This window comes from Notamacropus eugenii, chromosome 4 (assembly GCF_028372415.1).
Source record: "Notamacropus eugenii isolate mMacEug1 chromosome 4, mMacEug1.pri_v2, whole genome shotgun sequence".
Taxonomy (NCBI): domain Eukaryota; kingdom Metazoa; phylum Chordata; class Mammalia; order Diprotodontia; family Macropodidae; genus Notamacropus; species Notamacropus eugenii.
This window is the reverse complement of record NC_092875.1, coordinates 407,698,491-407,715,011: the sequence shown is the minus strand read 5'-3', so window position 1 is coordinate 407,715,011 and position 16,521 is coordinate 407,698,491.

The window sequence follows — 16,521 nt, the reverse complement described above, 5'->3', positions numbered from 1 at the left end:
ACTGAAACTTGATGAGCTATGACTCCTAATTAGAATATGACAATGGAAAGGTATATCTTATTTGAATGGAACAGAGAGTGATGGGATCGTCTTGATTATGTAGAAGATATGTTCCTGAGTGGTAATCCACAAAATGGAGATAAGAAACATTAGCACTTACAGAGAATATATCAGCACCATGGTCAGAGGTCAGGGCAAAGCTGGATGGTTGAGCACAGAAAGAACAGACAGTGCCAAGTCACCTGCAGTCTAACGGGATTGTACTATACCATTGCAGTATGTGTGGAAATGAGGAGGGAAGGTACAGTGTTACCATAGATACTTAAGAGAGAACAAATTTTACTAGGGTTAATAGTTACCATCAGGTTGAGCCACTTTTGTGCCCCTTGGAGATCAGGCTTGTATATAGAATGAGAGTAAGACCTAGGAGTAGGAAGTGTTACATCAACTCGGTTTTCCCAAGATAAAATTCCCTTATACAAACACACCTTTGTGTAGCTTCTTTGGCACAAACCAATGTAGTAGCGAGTGAAGGAGATCATATGTGAATCATGCCATCCTCACATAGCAAGGGACCAGAGTTTTGGTAAGGGGCATTTCAAAAGACAGATGCAGCTGTATTTTTATATTATGTTGGTTCTCATACTCTGCCCCATTATCCTGAGTGAATTTTGAAAACCTAAGTGTAACAGTAATTTTGAAAGTATTTGGGTGGAATCAACAGAGAGTCAAACAGATAAGATAATATGAAGATTAACTATAGCCTACCTGGACAGAAGGAAGAAATAGATGATGAGCTACAGAAACAGATCATAATATGAGATGAAGGTAATATAATAGAAATGGGAAACTCTAAATATTTCAATACCAAATAGGATGCAATAGGATAACTGGACCTGAAATTGAAGGAGTCAGATGACCTTGGTTCAAATTCTGACTCTGAGATTAATGTGACCATAAGTAAGACACTCAACCCCTTTGGACCTCAGCTCCTCATCTGTAAAATTAGGTAACTGGACTATATGACACCTAAGTTTCCTCCCAATTCTAATTCTCTAAGAGTCTATGGACTCTACTAAAAGTAATGCATTGAGCAATTCTTAATATAACACTAAAAATCTCATCTTTTAGAGTATGGAAGAAGCAAAAAAGGAGCATTATTATTATAGATCTGTTTCTGCGCCACAGGAAGGAACTGGTTGTTGAAATAGAAATCTTTGGAGTCTTGAGAAAGAGTGATTATACTAGCTTGTATTTTTTGGTAGATATGAAAGGGTATTATAGGGAGAGTCCAATTTTTTTCAGGGAGAATTTTCTTTCAAGACACTTTTAGAATTGTTTTCCGCTCTTTTCACCTTGGTTTCACATCTCTGAAATAGACCAGAGGCTATTTTTTCACCCATCGTGGTACTGATTAGTCTTGTTGCTATTTCATGGTATCCCTTTGTTCATCTCTGCTTGGCTCTGGCTTATCTTCCATCTCTTATGGTTTCCTGGATTTCAGAATTTCCTTGCCAGGCTATTTATTGTATCAAGAAGGGCACAGTTATCTTTCATTAATTTCTACTAAAGCATGAGATCTATTCTGAGATTTTTCTCTTGACATTTAAGGCTGTATGAGAAAATGAGTCACTGTAGGTAGTAGATTTGCCCGCAGTCACCTGCCACCTTTCACTCCTGAACTTCAAACATTCATCTATATAGATCCTTGTAGAACAGTATATTCCTGTGGTTATCCATCTTAAGCCTCTGTTCTGACTAACTCTGCCAGAGGAACAATTTCTTTTATTGTAAGAAAGCTCTTTATTATGGGAGGCAGTCCTGGTGTAGTGGACAGAGGACTGGCTTTGGAACTGGTGAGACTTGCGTTCAAGTCCTGAATCTAACATGTAAATGACTGTAGAACTACAGGCACTTCATTAACCTCTTAGTGCCCTCAGGCAACTTTCTAAAGTCCCACACTATACTGAGATGATACTCAGGAGTTCCTTATAATAACGAAACTTTACATATGAAAAAACAATCTCTTTACTTCTAAATTGGTCTTCTCAATTTGGGCAGATCTACTCTTGGTACTTATACCTAACATTTCAGTGGTACTTTGCATAACACCATTCTCTCTCTCTTCTGCATGGGACCATATGGCATGCAAAATAAAATAAATGCAAGATGTCAGAACACAATTAAGTGTGCTGATAGATTTGTTAAATTTAGCTTTTAAAAATGGGGAGGAGTTTAACAGGTTAATGGATGGGTTGGGTAAGACATCCCAAATATAAGAAATACAACTGTGTATCCCAAAAGTCTTATTGCAGACAAACTATTAAAGCTTCAGACTTTTGGGACACTATGTAAGCAAAGACACAAAGGTAGGAAATTGTAGAATGTTTAATAAGGATCGTTTCTAGGAGTAGTAAAATTGATATGAGATAAGACTGGAAAAGTAATGTGCCAAATTATAGAGGGCTATGAATGTCAGGTGAAGAAGTTTGAACATTATTAGATAGATATCATAGCTTACATACTTTAGTGCAAGACAAGACTTTAGAAACCATCTAGTCTCACTTTCACATTTTATTGATAAACTAAAGTCTGTGAAGGTTAAATAAAAAGGTTATAAGAGGTTGACTACAAAAATGCTGCAACAATAGAGTGAAGAGTATTGAAGTGTAGAATGAGATAAGGCTGGGAAGGAAAGCTAAGAACAACAAAAAATTACTTTTGTATTATTGGGAGAAAAAAGGAGGATCAAAGAACTGATGATATTCAGGTAGTATTCAAGGTAATTGAGACCATGGTAACTGATGATGGAGAGGGCAAAATCACTGCCTTATTTTGCCACTGTTTTTGCTTCCATGGAGAATAATCTTCAGGCTGAAAAGGACTGAACATGTAGGGGCAAAAGAAGAAAAAATAGATGGGTGAAGCTCATATGCCTGCGTAGTCTCACTAATCTGTTTTCCCCATTGGAACTTCTAGGAGCCCCCACAACTTCTAACACAGATTAGAACCATTGCAGGCATCGATACATCATGCATGGGAACAGCAAAGAGGCTAGTTTGACTAGTATGTATATGAAAACAAATGTGTTACATCTCTCAGAAAATGTTTGTGCATTTTGAAAAGGGCTCTCTGGGCACATAAAAAAGGGAATGTGATAGTAGGAATGTGGAACACCACACCTTTGCTTATGCTATTCAGTGTGTCCGGAATGCACTTACCACTCCCAGTCTACCAATTAAATGGTCCTACCCATCCAGTAGAAGAGATATCTTGGGGCAAACAGAGACTTTTTAGTCACATGGAAGCTGGTTTGTCAAGGAAATCTTGCCCAGGGAGAAGATGGAAGCTAACCATAGCACTGAAATGATAGAACAGAGCTGAGGCACCATGCTTGAACAAGCTGTTTTCTTCATTAAGGAATAAGGCAAGAACTTTATTCCTAATGGCATCCCAATTTAAACTCCCAAGAGCTAAATGTGGTACAGCTGAAGGCAACCAAGAATAGCCCTATTGGATCCCACCATGGAGAATGATTAATGCTCCGTTACAAAATGGAATAGTTACCCTGTGTTAGAAAAATGTACATGCTATTGAGTCCTGAAGTTGAATTAAATAGAAAGAAAATAAAATGCCAAAATCATCTTCTGGTTTTCATTGCTCTTGTATAAAAGAAAATGAAATGTAGTGTGCAGATGAATTACATTTGTACTTAAAATATACTATGTCTAGTGTAGAAAGAATAGAGACCCAAGTATTGGCAAGTGTTTCATTTCTCTTACAATATATCTACTCTCTTGATTTTCCACTGCCTGGAAACTGATTTACTAAATAGTCTCTGTAGCATCAATCAATTTGTCTACCAATCAGCCAATATTTATTGGGTGCTTTCTCTGTGTGGTGCATTGTGCTAGGTACTGTACAAAGAAGCTCAAAAGACAGTTCCTTCTGCCAAGTACTCACAAGGTAGTTGAGAATGCAAAGTACATACATAAATAACGACATTACAAGATTGCATATGTAATTCATACATTAGGAGAAGTACAGGCAATAAGTGCTAATAGAAACTCATGGGAAAGAGAAGTAACAACAGAATCTATTTTATATCATCTAATTACCGAACCTCCCAGTTATCTGAAATCATTGCTGGGAGGGTGTGTGTGGGGTGGGGGTTGGTCATCTTTGGGGTTTCTGCTGGTGGTCCACATGACTTGGCGGTTTGCACCCTTCCTTCTTGGGACTCCCTAGGACTCCTCTGAGCATGTTGCCATGGGCATCCAAGACTTTTCCTCCCCAGCCCCTCTTTCTATCCCTCTTAAATCAGATGACTAAGTGTTTGGATAACTGCTTTTCCTTCTGCCACCAGAAATACCAGAGGAGCCCTAGGGAAATTATTGTCACTTTACTGAAATACTCAGTTATGAGTCACAAGTTTAGAACCAAATTGTTTAGGTATGTGAGGTTAGTGTCAGTCTCTCTCTGACTCTGGTTTCTGGTCTGAGTCCCTTTTACTCTTTTTGTCTCTGCTTCACATTCAGGATGCTGAGTAGCACAATGCAATAACCACTGACTGCAGTCAGAGGACATGGGTTCAGATCTCACCTTTGATGTTTATGTACATTAAACCCTCGACCTTCACCCTGTTGTTTGACTTCTATATCTCCAACCTGGCTTCACACTGAAAGATTTCTCCCACAGTGGAGAGAGTGAAAAAGGAGTGACTATGGTAACACCCACATTGCTACCACTCAAATTCTCTCAAAGGGTCCTGCTGCAGCCTCTAAGCCTCAACCAGTGAGCTTACCATTTATAAAAAAAAATCAGTCACAATAATACCATTCACTTTAAATATGAAACATTTACTAAACAATAAGACAAAAGCAACAATAATAATTTGTTGTCATTGTTCAGTTGTGTCTGACTCTTCATGACCTTATTTGGGGTTTTCTTGGCAAAGATACTGGGATAGTTTACTCTGTTCTCCTCTAGCTTATTTTATAGATGAGGAAACTCAGGCCAGCAGTGTTAAGTGACCTGCCCAGCTAGTCTGAGGTGGGATTTGAATTCTTGCCTCCAGGCTCAGTGTTCTAACCACTGTACCATCTAGCTGCTCCAAGAAGAGTAAAATTTGTTCAAGAGGGAAAAGAGCAGAATTAATCAAAATATGATAGTCCATCTATAAACCTAGTCACACAATGTCCATGGGAGAGTATAGGTCTACACCTATAGAAATCTAGCAGGAAAGCACAGGAGGAAAGAAGCTCATCTGCCCAGGGTAGCTAATAACTCTGGATGGTGGGCCTTGATGTTCTTTAAAAAACAGTCTACACCATCCATCACCTGTTTGGTGAAACTTTCTCTGTTGTCTGTTCCCCTCCTGGTCCTAGAAGCTCTACTGGCTGTCATAGAAGTCTATGCTACTCTCTGGCTGATAAAGCAATATCAAACTCTTTTAGCACCCAGTCACCCCTAGAAGGGCACTGAGAAAGTGTTGCTCTCTTTCAGTGACATGTAGTTCTATTAGTCTGAAGAACTGCCAAGCTCCTCAGATCTGGGTCTCTGAATAGTTTCTCCCTCTGAGGCTATTGAGTGGGATTGAGTTATTCTCCCAGCCAACACTTCAGATAGCAAGGGATTCTGTTTTCTCTAAACGGATCTCAGCAAACCAATGACTTTCTTTCAATCAGCACTGGCCAAAGCAAAATAGCTACAAGGCCTTCCTGCAAGCTCAATTCTATAAACTTCTGTATTCTACCTTCTATAAGCAATTGCTTCTGTCATATCCTGCATCTTCTGCATCCAACCCCTCCTGTGCTCAGCTTATTCTGCTTCTCTCTTCATCTGGTCATTGCCTACCTCTTCCCCTCTTACCTTCTAATGCTTCAGATCAAGTGCTCCTTACAAAGTGACCCATCACTTATGGTGTGAAACTCAACAAATTTCACCTTTCTGTCAGGTCTGACCATATACATATATATATGTATGTATATGTATAGATATATGGATATGTATAGCTAGATAGATATAGATATCTATCTATATATATGTACACACATGTATATATGTATATACATGTTTGTATGTGTGTATATGCATATGTATATATGTATATCCTTATTTAGTCATTCCATAGTCTTCAAAAACTGTTTTGATTTCTAATTTCTTTGAAACTCTGAAAATAGTCATATGTACATGAATGATGTGCCATAATACCCTGCAGACATCTTCCATTCAGTCATTGCCCACCTTCAAATAAGTCCTCTCAGGATGTTTATCCGAAGGCCAGTGTGCTCTCAAGTCCTTGGAATAATCTGTTTGTATCACTGTCTTTTCAAGCATTTTTATCTGAGGGGCTGTGCTTCTTCTCAAGTTGATTTTATCTATGTTCCCATCCTTTCCTGCCCCTTTCAGTCACCAAAATATCAACATCTGAAAGGAACTGTACCTTATGCTTACAATCTGTGTGACCTTAGGCAAAACAAAATAACAACAAAAACCCCTAACTTCCTCCTAGGTCTATTTTCTACTATGTAAAATGAGAATTTGGATTAGATGCCTCTGAGGTCCCTTCCAGCCCTACTTCTGTAATCCTACATGGGTAGCATAGCTTTCTCTATAGATAATTACATATGCATAAGATTACAATGTATAACATTATATATAAGTAACCAGTCTCTTACTGATCAAAAGGTATCACAAATAAGATGTTTTACATTTTGGGGAATGAGGTCATGTATATGGAGAACAAAAAAAAAATCCCAGTTCTGTTTGATAGCTGAAATTTGATGAATGTTGAGCAGTAGACAGATTACATACTGCACATTTTCCATCAAATACAGAGTACATGCTCATAAATCAAAATTACCTAGTCCACTCAAATAGTAAAGAAATATTGACTATGAATTGGCTTTTTTCAAAATGAAGTAACTGCTTTTGAACCATAGAGGGAGATCATATTTACCTTCTTGAAGAAAGAATCGTGTAACCTCATATCTAAAAGAAGGGGGCATTGAGAGAAGTTGTATGTTCTTTTGTGCTTAATAGAAAGTAGGGCAGCTAGGTGATACAGTGGATAGTGCCAGGCCGGGATTCAAGAAAACTCATCTTCCTGAGTTCAAATCTGGCCTCACACGCTTACTAACTCTATTACACTCGGTAAGTCACTAAATCTAGTTTGCCTTACTTTACTCGTTTGTAAAATGAGCTGGAGAGGGAAATGGCAAACCACTCCAGTATTTTTACGAAGAAAATTCCAAATAGGGTCATGTAGAGTTAGATAAAACTGAAATGATTAAATATATAGAAGTTGCTCAAAATCAACATAACTGATGAAATAAAAACTAGCCCAGAGTATAGAGAAAGAGAGGGGCAGGCTCTGGCAGAGGGAGGGAGGAGAGGTGAGAGGCTTCTGATTAGTCATACTGCTTCTGAGTCATTATAAAGTCCAGGGATCCAAGTCATGTGCAATTGTGCACATCTTTGTCTTTTTAAAACTTTATCTAACTCAAAAGGCAAGACTGTGACTCCATTTGAGCAATGTACTGCTGAAAAAGTCAACAATACTGAGTAAAATTCTTGAGGGTTTTCTCAAGGATCTGAGTATATTTCTACTGGAGATATGATTTTCCAAATGCAGATGTCTAGGATTGTTGTTAGCTGAGAAATATAAGTAAAAACTCAACATGATGTTTCTAAATGTTAAACCCTCGCTAATGGAAAAGTAATATCAAGTGATGTTTCCTTGTATGATGCCAGTACTATCAAAGTATGTGCCCATATACATAAAGGAGAAAACTGAGATAAATCTCATATTAAGCATCTGTTGTATGGCAGGTACTGTGCTAAGCATTGGAGATGCTTAAGGCAAAAGACTATTCTTACCCTCAAGAAATTTACAATCGAACAGGGAAAATAATATTTAAACAAACATATACAAAACAAACTGTATACAGGATAAATATGAAATAATGAACAGAGGCGAGATACTACAATTAAGAGGGGCTGGGGAAGGCTTCCAGCTAAAGACAGGATTTTAGTTGGAGGTCAGTAGTAATAGATTCAGAGTTGTAGAGTTGGAAGGGACCTTAAAAGTCATTAGTTCAACCCCATAATTTGACACAAACTGAGACCCATAGACCTCAGTCTATGATTAGATGATTTGTCCAATATTTCAAAGGTAGCAGGTAAATAGCAGGGTGGGGATTTGAATGCAGGTCATTTGACTCTGAACTCAACACTCTTTCCATTGTGCTACACTGGGTTCCAGAGAGCTAAAACAAAAATTGAGGGAGACAGGCATGGGGGAAAAAACTGTTTGTCTCAAATATCTAGTGAAAGTAATTTTTAGCCCTGAATTATCTGAGTGATTTTCTCAGCTCTCAACTTCACACATGTTAACTCAAGTCTTGTCCAAATTCATCACAAATTAATGATATGATTGAGTCAAAAGGCAAAAGAGCAACACGACATAGTTTGAGTGCTGAGTTTGGAGTCAGGAAGTTCTGAGTTCTGATCCTGCCTCTGACACTTACCTGTGTGACCTAAGCAAATAACCTCTAGATGTCTCAAAAAAAGTCCCAAGGGCATCTTTACCAAGTCAGAGAAGGCTTATGATGTGCAAGAGTGGGTTGTATCATCGAGAATGCATCCATTCAAAATTGAGGGAATGTCCACCAAATGGGGAATGGCTGAACAAGTTGTGTCAAATGAATGCAATGGAATAGTATTGTTCTATAAAAAATAATGAGCAGGTGAACTTCAGAAAAACCTGGAAAGACTTATATGAACTGATGCTGAGTGAGGGGAGCAGAACAAGGAGAACATTGTACACAGTAAAAGCCACATTGTGTGATGACTTTGATAGACTTAGCTCTTCTTAGCAATGCAGGGATCTAAAACAACTCCAAAAGGCTCATTATGGAAAATGCTCTCCACATCCAAAGAAAGAACTACAGAATCTGAATGCAGATTGGAGCAGACTATTTGCTCTTTCTTCTTTTTTTGTTTTGTTTCTTCTTTCTCGTGGTTTTTCCCTTGGGTAATAATTCTTCTTTACAACATGACTAATGTGAAAATATGTTTAATATGAATGTATATGTAGAGCCTATATCAGATTACACACTGTCTTGGGGAGGGGGAAAGGGAGAGAGGTGGAGAAAATTTAAAACTCAAAAGCCTGTGGAACTGAATGTTGAAAATGAAAAATAAATAAATAATTAAAAACAGAATACATCTATTCCTATAACTAACCATTATTGCCTAGAGTGAGAGTAATGAACTCTCTGTGCCTTAGTTGTCCTCACATGTTAAAGTGGGATAATGAACTTTGCTACTTCCCAAGGATATTGTGTAAAGTTTAACACCTACTTTTGATTTTTTAGTTTTGGATCAAGGGGTTTTCAATGGGGCCTTTGTTGCTTTTGGCAAGTTCAGTCCTTAGAAGTCTAGTACCTGAAGTTACAGTGTAGTGCCAAATAAGTTCTAAATATAGAGATGACAGACAGTCTGGATGTTTTAACTTGATAAGGCAATGAGCTATAAAATTATGAACAATGTACTCAGGAAATGGATGATTAAGCAGTCAGATTCTCCCACTGCCAGTTGAATTTGACTCTCATGTCTATGTAGCATGAGCATATAAATTTAGGGGTGGGTTGTTTGTTTTTTGTTTTTTTTGAGGGAGGATAGCAAGAAGGGAATTGTAGGGGGACTTTGGTGTAGAGCAGTAGAAAGAACACTGAATTAAGAGTCAGGAGATCCAAGCTTTTGTCTCCACTCTTTCATTAATTGACTGTGACCTTGGGCTGGTAACTTCACCATCCTCACTTATAACATGAAAAGGTTAGACAAAGTTATCTTTCTGGTCCCTTCCAGAGCTACCATTCCATGGTTCATCACAGCAAATCATTAAGAAGCCAGACTAGATATTTTAGCCATTTAATCACCCACTTCTCATTCATCACCACATGTGATCTAATCGGTTGCTTTACATAGTGGATGTAAACATTCCCATAGTCTCCTTAATGTATCTCTAATTGTGAGTCATGACAAGCTCAGATTATTTTCTTGGAGCTATAGAACCTAGATTTACAGCTTTAGAAGGAAGTTTATGCTACAGACCATCTAACATAATCCTTTCATTTTGTAGATGAGGAAACAGAGGCCTAGAGAATTTTAGTAACTTGTTCACATTCCCACAGTCAATTATCATCAGAGATAGAATTTGAGCCGAGGTCTTCCTGACTCTTTTTGGTTCAAATTCCCCTTCAGAAAACTGGCAAATCTGCCCTACTGGATAGCAGAAGACCTTCCCATTCATAACTACTCTGGCCAGTATGAAAAAAAAAACCAGTTTTGGTTAATAACAATAAACTGGCAACATCATCCAATGTCAGCATTAATGATAGACCATCCTGTTCTTTAACTTCCCCAGACATTCCTGTAGGAAGGCTGGATTCATGAAGAAGCTGCCTGTTCTTATTGGTCCTGCTCAATGTCTCTTACTGTTGGAAGGAGCTCCTGTGAAATTTATGTTGGCCTCTGCCAGTTCAGGCACACATCTGGTCCAAGGTCTTTCCTGTGGTTTTCAGAGGTCTGCAGCACCATTCAGACACTGAGTATTATGAAGAAGGTAACTTGGAAGACTCTTGATATAGCCAATGCTTACCACAATTCCCTACAAGGCATATCTAACAGGCTTTTCTTCCAGAGGATTTTCTACTTTTTTATAGATCAGTCATACCCAGGATAGAGAAGACCACCAAAAACTGACAATTTCAGAGATGAGGATGGGAGTTAAGAATGAGGTAGGGGTTCATTATTGTCATTAAAAGGAAGAGAAACTAGATTTCTTTTTTTTAAAGAGAGGTAAGAGGAAATGTTACAAGTATGAAATGATACGTGCCCTTCCAGATGAACTCACTGTATTACTGGTTTTACTTAACTGTTTTATTTTGTTAAGAGGCATATCACAAAGTGGAAGTAATCTGTAACTGTATAATGTAAAAATAAAATATCAATAAAGCTTTACAAATCAGACAAAGACAATTTTGCACAAACTACGTGTGAGACACCTGTAAATACATCTTAGATTTGTGCAGACAGTTCTTATTTCAAGAGTTACAAATATTGTCTTTCCATGTAGGAATGTAAACAGTTCAACTTTAGTAAGTCCCTTATGACTTCTCTTTGCTGTTCACCTTTTCATGGTTCTCTTCATTCTTGTGTTTGAAAGTCAAATTTTTTTTTCAGCTCTGGTCTTTTCATCAAGAATGCTTGAAAATCCTCTATTTCATTGAAAGACCATTTTTTCCCCTGAAGTATTATACTCAGTTTTGCTGGGTAGGTAATTCTTGGTTTTAGTCCTAGTTCCTTTGACTTCTGAAATATCCTATTCCATGCCCTTCGATCCCTTAATGTAGAGGCTGCTAGATCTTGTGTTATCCTGATTGTATTTCCACAATACTTGAATTGTTTCTTTCTAGCTGCTTGCAATATTTTCTCCTTGACCTGGGAACTCTGGAATTTGGCCACAATGTTCCTAGGAGTTTCTCTTTTTGGATCTCTTTCAGGCGGTGATCTGTGGATTCCTTGAATATTTATTTTGCCCTCTGGTTCTAGAATCTCAGGGCAGTTTTCCTTGATAATTTCATGGAAGATGATGTCTAGGCTCTTCTTTTGATCATGGCTTTCAGGTAGTCCCAAAATTTTTAAATTGTCTCTCCTGGATCTATTTTCCAGGTCAGTTGTTTTTCCAATGAGATATTTCACATTATCTTCCATTTTTCCATTCTTTTGGTTTTGTATTGTGATATCATGCTTTCTCACAAAGTCCTTAGCCTCCATCTGTGCCATTCTAGTTTTGAAAGAACTATTTTCTTCAGTGAGCTTTTGAATCTCCTTTTCCATTTGGCTAATTCTGCTTTTGAAAGCATTCTTCTCCTCATTGGCTTTTTGAGCCTCTTTTGCCAATTGAGTTAGGCTAGTTTTCAAGGTGTTAATTTCTTCAACATTTTTTTGGTTCTCCTTTAGCAGGGAGCTGATCTGCTTTTCATGCTTTTCTTTAATCTCTCTCATTTCTCTTCCCAGTTTTTCTTCCACCTCTCTAACTTGATTTTCAAAATTCTTTTTGAGCTCTTCCATGGCCTGAGCCCATTGGGTGGGCTGGGACACAGAAGCCTTGATTTCTGTGTCTTTGCCTGATGGTAAGCATTGTTCTTCCTCATCAGAAAGGAAGAGAGGAAATGCCTGTTCTCCAAGAAAGTAGCCTTTAATAGTCTTATTTCTTTTCCCTTTTCTGGGCATTTTCCCAGCCAGTGACTTGACCTCTGAATATTCTCCTCACACCCACCTCGCCTCCTGATCCTCCCAGCCAGCGTTTGGGGTCTGAGATTCAAATGCTGCTTCCAGCCTTAGGGCTTTTGGTGGGGGCAGGGCTGCTATTCAGTATGAGATTATGTTCAGGTGGTCAGGTGGGGGCAGGGCCGCCTCTCAGGCTCAGTTCCCTCAGGGGGTTTATGCACAGACCTTCCACAATGGATTCAGGCTCCCGCCCCGCAGCCGCCTCTCAGCTTCTACCTCCGGGGGGGGGGGGGGGGGGGGACCGAATCATGGGGGCACCCCACTCCCCTCTCAACCCGCCAAAGAGACTCTCTCATCGACCCCAGTCACCTGTGAGCGGAGGGACTTGTGCGGCCGCTGGAGATCCCTTCCCCGAAGCCTGCTCGGGTCTGTTTCTCTCGGTGCCGCGGCCTCGGCAGGGCTGACCTCAGCTCCCAGTCCCGGCGCCCAGTCCGCAGCGCGAAGGACCCCCCGCAAGAGGTTTGCAGGTCCCTCTGGAACAGAAATCTCCCTCGCTCCAATATTCCGTGGCCTCTGGGTGCAGAATTCGCCGTGAGTTACTCCCCTATGGCCGTTCTGTGGGTTGTGGGTTCGGAGCTATGTGTATGTGCGTCTTTCTACTCGGCCATCTTGGCTCCGCCCCCTCAGACATCGACAGTTCTTATTTCAAGAAAAGAAAATTTACTTTTAAGGAAATTTCAAAAAGGCTGCAGCATCCATCTTCATTTTGAGATTAGAAAACATGATCCTGATACCAGTGCCTGACCTCAGTTCCGTTGTCCTTTCTCTCAGAACAGGTCCTCTCCATCCTAAAGGGTCACACATTAACTTTGTTTCACATTTTCTTCCAATGGGTCTTGAAGGAAAAGAATCTATTATTCAAAGTGAACAAAATGAAAACATATCACCATGAGCCTCAGTCTTTTGAATTCTTGTTCAGAGAACAGTCCGTATAGAATTGTCTATCTGTAGGCATAAATTTCTCGACACTAAAGACACCATAGAGTGTTCTCACACAAGACCTACTTTTGTATCCCAGGTCTGCTCCTTGCTACCTTGAGTTTCAATGCAGCCCTGGACTAGCTATGTGACCATGAGAAAGTCCCCTTTCCTACCTCTAAATCTCAGTTTCCTAAATGACTTCTAAGGTCACTCATAGCTCTAAATTCCAAGATCCTATGTCTTTGCCAAATGCTTAGACAATGTCTATCTTGTTTTTGGACCCGACTGGATCTGTGATTTCATCTGTGTCTGAGACTCTTGGTGAGGAAATTCCCTCCATCAATACAGAGAGTGTTTTAAAGAGTTGACGGGGGCACTGACACTGAGAGTTAAGTGACTTACCCTGGGTCACACAGCCAGTATGTGGTAGAGACAGGATCTGAACCCAGGTCTTTCTGAATCTCAACCTAGCTCTCTAGCCACTAAGCCACAATTGATTTTCATCCTTAAGATCTATCCAATTATGGATTCTTAATTAAGTGAGCATTGTTAATCATAATAATTCTTTATTTAAGTTTAGATTACTAGAAAAATAACTTTGAAAGAGTCCCAGAAAATCCCTTAATCAAATTGCCAGTGGGAAGCTATTAGCAACTGGTTGATTGACAGGGAGTTGCAGGGGAATTCCATTCAATTGAACTGATTTTTTTTTTCTTTTCAAATAGTATTTTATTTTTCTCCAATTACACATAAAGATAATTTTTAACATTTTTAAAAAAGTTTTTGAGTTCCAAATTTTCTCCTTCTGTCCTTCATCTCCCCCCTCCCTAAGATAGTAAGCAATTTGATATCGGTTATATACATGTAATCATATAAGACATATTTCCATGCTGGACTGAGTTTTTATTATTGTTGAAATCCCCAAATGAAAGGGGAAAATCCTATTGTGTATTGTTTCTCCTGGAAGTTTTGGAAACCCCTGGCTATTTTCTTCTCTGGAGGCCTGCATGGTGATGATGAGAACCACAAATTAAAGACCCAGCATCTGGTCAGATGCTTAACTGAGCTTTATTTTCATCTAAAAACCCTATCATAATCAGGGTCCTGCTTGCTAAAGTGACTTCTGCACATCCTGTTTATCATCTCAGTCATTCTGACTGATTGTGTTGTTGACCACAGAAAGTCTCCTAACTTAGAATTTTAGAGCTTTGAGGGACTTTAGAAATTATCTAATCACACTTCATTTAAAAAATGGGGAAACTGAGGCCAAAGAGAGGTGAAGTGACTTGTCTAATATTAAACCTGGTTTTCTCTCCACAAGGGAGACAGTGCTACCCTAAAGCTACAGGAGAATGCCCTAGTAATTCCCTTTGGGTTTATTATGGATGTGAAGAGAAGGCTAGTGGTCCACACCAGAGCTTTGCCATTCTATACTTGTCCATGGCACTCATGAAGAATGCTCAGTTGAACGGGTCAGTGGAAGAGAATAACGTGACTGCAACCTAGTGGATGTACAGCCCATGTTAAAGAGAAGGAGACAATGGGGACAAACAAAGCTTTTATCTTTTTGTGACAATCAGTTAGATTGTAGATAGAATGCTAGACTTGGAGTCTGGAAGACTTGGCTTCAAACTCCACCTCAGATACTTGCTAGTTGTGTAACCCTGGGCAAGTTGACTAACTTCTCCAACCCTCATTTTCCTCATCTGTAAAATGGGACTAATAACCGCCCCTACTCCACAGAATTGTTGTGAGGATAACTGAGAGAGCATATGTATGAAGCACTTTGCAAACCAAAGCTCTCTATAGATGGTACCTAATATTTTTCATAATTCAATGGATTCAATAATGGACCTCTGAGAGTCTATGTTTTCCTGGGAGTAAGTGATGATAAGTAGTGATAGTAGTAGTAGCAGCAGCAACAGTAGCTTTAGTAGTAATAGTAATAATAGTGGCAGCAGCAATAGTGATAGTGGAATTAGTAGTAGTAGTAGTGGTAGTAGTAGTAGTAATAGTAGTAGCAGTAGTAACAATCAATAAACATGAAGCACCCACTAAGTGCCAGGCATTGTGCTAAGTGCTGAGAATACAAAAAGAGGCAAAATATAGTCCCTGCCCTGAAGGCATTCACAATCCAAAAGGGGAGACAACATTCACATAGATATAGACAAAGAGAGCTATATACAGGATAAATAGGAAATAATTAACATGGAAGGCACTGGAATTCAGAGGGGCTGGGTAAAGCTTCCTGTAGAAGGTAAGATTTTAATTCGGACTTAAAGGAAGCCAGGGAAGTCACTAGTTGTAACAGAGAAGGGAGATGGTTCCAGGCATGGAGGACCACCAGAAAAAAATGCCCAGAGTTGAGAGATGAAGTTTCATGTTGGTGTAAAAGCCAGGAGGCCCCTGTCACTGGATCAAAGAGTACATATTGGGGAGTAAAGTATAAAAAGATTGGAAAGGTAGGAGGGGACTAAGTTATGAAAGGATTCAAGTGGCAAACAGAATATGTTCTATTTGTTCCTGGAGGCAATAGGGAGCCACTGTTTATTGAGTAACAGAGTGATATGGTCAGACCTTCATTTTAGGAAAATTGCTTTAGGGACTGAATGGAAAATAGACTGAAAGGGGAGAGACTTGAGGCAGGCAGAACCATCGAAAGGCTATTGCAATAATCCAGGCATGAGTAGTAATAATAATAATATAAAATGGGGTTGAAATCATCCCAGACCATTTTAACCAATTCTTTAACTATGTGAAATATGGTCCAATTAAATAATTGATCAAAATGCCATAGACTAAGTGTGAAAATTGGAGAAGGAAATGGCAAACCACTCCATTATAGAGTTGGACACAACTGAAACAACTCAACAACAAAAGTGTGAAAAGTCCTTCAAAGTAGAATAACTAGAATGAAGCTGCACAAGAATCATGTTTCGATAGACTGAAGAAACTTGACCATACCACGGGAATCCTCTATACATTACCAGGAGGTAGGAGATATTCCCAAAATTGAAGTATGGAGTTTCCTGAGAAGGAATGATGTAAGGGGAAAAAGAGACCAGGACCAGACAGGTATCCTTAACTCCACCACCACCCCTTTTGACCAAAGAAACACAATCCAGCCTTGAAGGGTCTGGAGGATGTTGGATTCCACATATTTCCACTGGTGTCCTAGCATTATAACCTTCAGAGACAGCAGAAATTCCTATCTTCCCATTATTGTCCTCCAGAGTGTCC